Below are 6,250 nucleotides of genomic sequence, written 5' to 3'. Positions count from 1 at the left end.
TCGTACTTTATGATTTTGGTGATTTCTCCTCTTCAGACGATCTTCAACTTTCTTCATAAGCCCCTTTATCATCGTAGAGTCAGACAATGATATGCCTTCTTGAGCTTTGTTTTTTCCTTGTGTAGACGATCCTTCTGCCCCTCCAACTCCTAAATACCAATCTCTCACAACCCCAATTCCCTCTACCTCTGTGGCGTCCCTATTTCACAAGTGACGTATTCACCCGACTCCTATCACTTATGAATGAGCGACCCGATTCTTTTTTGTGTGTGTTGTATTAGTGTTACCATTTCTAATTACGCATCGATTCAGAGACCACTTACGACCTTTCACAGTCGAAGAGTTCCCCCCCTAACCTTTTCAGATAGATTACCGTATACCTAAGGCAAGCAAGTTAGCAACCAATAAAACATCAAACACATAGCATGCATGGCCAAGGCCACTACAAAGTTCGAATTACAAAAACTAATAGAGTGTTCAAGTGAGGACACACGTATCCCCACAAGGCATCATCAAATAAAAACTTAATTAATCAAGAAAACTGGTGAGAACTATCATCGGACCATTCAGCTTCATTCCCCAACCTCCTCCTCCTCAGGGTCCTCTTCCATGTCTCCGCTGCTCCCCTCCTCCGGCATTGGCAAAGAGTTCCTGTGGGCTCCTAACTCGGATCAGCACTGCTTGGTATGGCTCCTCCTGGGGCACGAGGTCCACACCAACTCGCGGATCGGGGCATGCTCTAGTCTGGGGCGCCGGATCCACCTCCGACTGAGGCTGTGGTGGCGAATTAGGAACGGGCGGACGGAATCTCCTGGCCTGCCTCGACATATAGAATGAAAACATGAGAGGATAGTCAACGGATAGCCAAGCTCGTCAGATCCAGGTACCCTGCACCATAACATATTCAGTCCAGTGTAAAAGCAGAACCCGATGTTGTGATCGAGATACCAGCCAGTACGAGATGGAAAGTCAGCGTGAATGGCGAGCACTGGAGGGAGGCTCATCGTCTAACCTGTGATCTGCTTTATGATAAAAATAATGCAAGGGAGAGTTAAACGCGACTTTGCGCAAGTTACATGTCAAACAAATAAACGATAAAGTTCAAGATAACATACTATTAAAAACAAGCATGTTAACAAGCACATACAATATCACACATAATATGAGGTTTCATCGCCTTATACCTTCGTCTTTCGAATTGACTTCTCTTACTACTTCTTTGCGAAATGGTGAGTTCATCGCCAACCTTTTTATTATATTTATCATGTGATGAGTATGTTTTTATAGGGCCCGAAGCCTTGGCTTCTTTAATCTTCGGAAAGTCATCTCGGGAACATTGTAAGACCTGGATTTTCAGAACAAGCTAATTTCCGACTCACGCGTGGAATTATTGTAAGCGTGACAGGAGTTTGATATTTGAGAAAGATTAATGAAGAAGAAAGTTCAGGAATTACTTGAGGAATGTTGCGTAGTTGCTTTCGGAGTTAGTACGAGTCGTCTGCACATCTGCCTTATGGCGAGCGTGTCCAGAATAGGCTATTTCGCTCTTAAAGCAACGTTTTGAGTGAGATTTCGAACTCTCGGAAAATTTAAAGATTCTCTTTATTTTTCCATCAACCAGCGTTTCATTTCGGAACTCTGGACTGTACGCACGATAGGTTTCACTTTTCGGATGTCCGCCGACGCTAATTTCTTTGCTTCGAAACCCTATTTTCGAGCAATGGATGAAGACTTTTTCTATTCGGGACTTCTAACGAAGATTCCCTCCGCGTTGCCAGACTTGTTTCGACATTTCCAATCTTTCTTCTGTTGGAAGTTTTGTCGTCTGAGCATCACAGCAAAAAGTAGTTTTTCGGGACAGATTTAACTTACACCGCTTTTGAGATTTTCGATATCGTTTTTCCCATATCATAGATATTTGTTTTGAGTTCTGGATTTCTGACGCCAGAATCTCTCTTAGAATTCCACGGTGATCGTGCTGCAAAAATCGGAATCGCGAAATTTTCATTTTCCCGCGATTTCGCCCGCCTATAAATAGGCGAAAAAGCAAAATATCTTCCATTTTCCTCCATTTGTGGCTGATTTCGTGGAGAGCAAGGGGGGAGGGGATTTCCGCGAAAACTTGACCAATCTTCGTGCAGTTCGTCCCTACTTCTAGGTATCGAGGTAACTATCATGAATCCTACCTCTGATTTCTGTTTCTGCTGAGTTTCTGAAGTCGTTTCTGTGCTCTAAGTTTTGAGCTTTTTCTAAAATTGTCCGATTTCTCTGTTTTCTCGCTTGGGTTATGTTCCTTATGTTCCCCTGAGTCTAAAACCTCTGTCAGTAAACTCTGATTGCGATTCATTTATTCAGGATCTGAAAAATTGACTCAAAACTCTTTTTGTCTCACATTTCGAAACTTTATTGTCGAAAAGACTTAATCTGACTTCGTGCCTTTAGGATTTGTTGTCACGGATGTCATGAGGATCGTTGCTGTCAAATTTGTTTTCAGAACTGATAACTTTGAAGTTTTGAGCCTTTATTTTGGACCAAAATGCCCCTGGATAGTCATATTTCGACCCGATTGTCCGAAAATTGTTCCGACAGTTTCTTTGCCTTAGTTTTATCCTAAAACTACCTTGTGAATTGATTTGATCAAAGAAAAAGAGCCGAAGCCCTTTTTCCTTTGAGGCCGTGGACTATTTCCTTTAGGGGGGAGTTTTTCGGTTTCGAAAACTTGTCTTTTCGTACCTGATTGTCCTATTCTGAAGCTTTAATGCTTTGTCTATCGTTTATGTATTGTTTTGCGATCGAACTAATCGATTTTGTTTGGGTTCTGCTTTGTTTTTCTCCGAGGTTCAGTTGAGGGAACTTTGGAAGACTCAAAGCAATTGTTTGAGGAGAACTTTGTTTGCGAAGCTGGAACAGCTCGAGGTTAGGGAAACTTACTATATATTAGCTATGAATGCATGATAGGCGTCGATCAATTCGACTTATGCTTTACTTTGATGTTGATTATGTTGATGAACTGATGTTGTGATGTTGTGCTTTGTTGGATTGTGCGTTTTGACGCGACTTCGGAGTGGAGAATCATTGATCTGGTGATCTTTGACATTTCGGGTTGGATGAACAACCCTAGGCAAGTCCAAACGAGGGGTTTGAGGCATAGCCATTTGTTGGGATTCGTTTGAATACTTAGACTTTCCCCGGGAAACTTCTTTTGGAGGGTTTTTGGAAAACTTAGAATGATTAGAATTTCGAAAACTAGAGACTCTGGGAGACTTAGACTTTGAGAAGTAAACTCATAACTTGACTAATTCAATTCGAAACGTTTTTACTAAACGAATAATCATAGGAGAACTGAAGGGGAAAAATATTTACGAAAGGCGGGGGAAAAGTCGACCTTTGTTGTGGGTTTGGAGAGTTATCGGAATTGGGAAAGCCACTAAGGTGAGCTATGGTGATGATTGAAAGTCACCGAGTACGTTAGTACTCTTGGGGGATGTTGTTCGAGTCGTGCTGTATTGACCGGCACAGACTCTGGGCTTTGTTTGTGGGTTTTGTAGTGGGAGTTGTGTTGTATTGACCGACACTAACTCATGGTTTTGTTGGGATTGGGTTGTGAGCTAAACACTTTTGTGGTAAGGGCGATTCGTTGTTTGGCTAACCATATTGCATCAATCGGGTGAATAACGGGAATGGTTCACCTGTGCATATCATGGTGAATAACGGGAATGGTTCACCAAGGATGAATAACGGGAATGGTTCATCCAGGATGGATAACGGGAATGGTCCATCCATAGTGAAGAACGGGAAGCTTCACTGAGGCGTGAGACTTCGTGAAAGCATGGAACTTCACTGAAGCGTGAGACTTCGTGAAAGTGAGTAAGCTTCACTGAGGCGTGAGACTTCGTGAAAGCAGAAACTTCACTGAGGCGGGAGACCTCGTGGAGACGGGAACCTTCGCTGAAGCGGGAGACTTTGCGGATGCGTGCAAATTCACTGAAGCGTGAGACTTCGTGAATGCGCGAAAATTCACTGAAGCGTGAGACTTCGTGAATGTGTGAGATTTCACTGAAGCGTGAGACTTCGTGAAAGCGTAAGACCCCATTGAAGCGTGAGACTTCATGGAAGCGTGAGATTTCATCGTCGTTTACCCTAGGGCAACGACAGGGAACATTGGTTTAGTTGGATACGTGTGTGTTGGGAGGACGATACATTGTTTGACTAACCTTATCACCTAACTTCATATGTTGAGATTATGATGATTTGATGTTGATGAACATCGTTAGATATTAATGATTGAACTGTGTAGGAGATTCGAGAACATGCTATGTATATACCTTATAGTAGGCAATACATAACTTATATGTATATATACAACATATATATATATACCCCTTTTATCACATGTTGATTGTATATCTATTGTATTCTGTAAGTTGACCCTAGCGCCTTGGCTTTGTTTGTATGTTTGTGTTTGGGCGGTCGGCCTGCTGCCAGGCGTCTGTCAGCCGGTTCGTGATGATTCGTTGTGCGGGAAAGACCCGGAGCGGAACGACTATTACTGAAGCTTTCGACGAGGACCCGGACATCATGCCTGATCGAGGGAGGGTCGATGATAGTAGTGTGGGGTATGGGTGGTTAGAGTCTTTTGGAGTTGGTTGTTACTGTAATAGCTCTGATTCGTTTTGCTTTTGGGACAGGGTAGGTTCCCGATGCATGGATTTTTGTGTGGTTCTCTTACGGAGGGATCACAGTGAGTCAGTCGGACCATAGGGGTCTTTGCTTAGGCCATATTGAGGCCGACTTTCTCCTAGTGGTTTGTAATTATAATTTTCTCACTTACACTTCTGGGTCTGTATATATTTGCCTACGGGCACACTGCTTTGGAGTCACTGCGAGTGCGCGTGACATGGAGTGCAGCTGAGGCTGTACATGTATATATGATGTTTATCGGTTAGTTTAGTAGTTGGGTTTTGTCTTTATCTCCTTATCGCTTTATTTACAAAGGAATCAATCAAAAAAAAAAATTTATTACCTGTTTTTCCGCGAAGGTTTATTTTTGGTTACTAAAGTGACACCTGGAAATCGGGGTGTTACATTGTGGTATCAGAGCTTAGTCGAGTCTTTTGGGAGTCTTTGGGGAATAGGTCTTCTGTGCTAGGTTGTGTGACTCTGCAAAGAGTGAAAATTGATTGTCTGCAGAGCGATTTTCGCTCTAATTGTTTGCGTTACTACTTAATCGGATTGAGTGGTTTGTCTAGTGCTACCGTATGGCTAGTACTAATCGGCCGTTTGATGAGATATAGGATGGTGGACCTTAACCGGATGGCGGAGGCAATAGCTACACTGATCGAGGCAATGATGAACCAGGCTGCGGAAGACGCTTATATGCGCGCTGAAGAGGCTGCACGTGAGCATCACCAACGACTGATGGCGACGACGATGTATCAACAAAGAGGAATGAACCGAACAGGAGCTGGGGGACCAATAAGGTCAGGATCTCAAGGCTACAACAGAAGGGAGAGCTACCATCAGTGGGGACCGTATCAGCGTTTCAAGGGAAGAGATCTTATCTCAAGAGTCTACAAACCAACGACTGCTGATACTGGAGGGGAGCGAGTTGGTGACAAAGGTGTGACATGTACTCGTTGTGGAAAGTTTGGGCATTTTGCTAACAAGTGCTCAGTGACTGGATGGAGATGCTTCAAGTGTAACCGAGAGGGGCATCTAGCTGTGAACTGCAAGACACCCCAGGAGGAAACGTCTGATAGTAAGATGAAAGGGAATGATGCTACCGAAGGGACAGGAAACAAGACTTCGGGAAGAGCAGTGACGTGTTACAGGTGCAGGGAAGTAGGGCACTATGCTAGTAAGTGCAAGATCAAGGGAAAACTATGCTTTAATTGCAACCAACCGGGACATTTCTCCAGAGATTGTAAGGCACTCAAGGGCGAATCATCAGGGAATGTTGGGAAAGGAAAACAATTTGCTACAGAGGAAAGGATTCATACCAAGGAGGGGGCAAGAGCCGAGGAGTTGAACGAGGAAGAACGTGGGAACGATGTAGGACCTTATTCGAGGTTGCTCGTGATTTAACTATAGAAGTTACACGAGGTTGGGAATAGCACACTAAGTCTAGAAAGTAGCCTTCCACCGATGCGATTATGAGGAAGCTAGTAGCTGAAGAACGAATCTTAGGGAGATTCCGTATGGGTAGTATACGTGTCATGTTGAGGGTGTGTAGTTCCGTAGCGGGATCATT

Source organism: Lotus japonicus, chromosome 2 (assembly GCF_012489685.1).
Source record: "Lotus japonicus ecotype B-129 chromosome 2, LjGifu_v1.2".
NCBI classification, from domain to species: Eukaryota; Viridiplantae; Streptophyta; class Magnoliopsida; order Fabales; family Fabaceae; genus Lotus; species Lotus japonicus.
The sequence above is the reverse complement of the archived record's forward strand: the minus strand, read 5'-3'. Positions refer to the sequence as shown.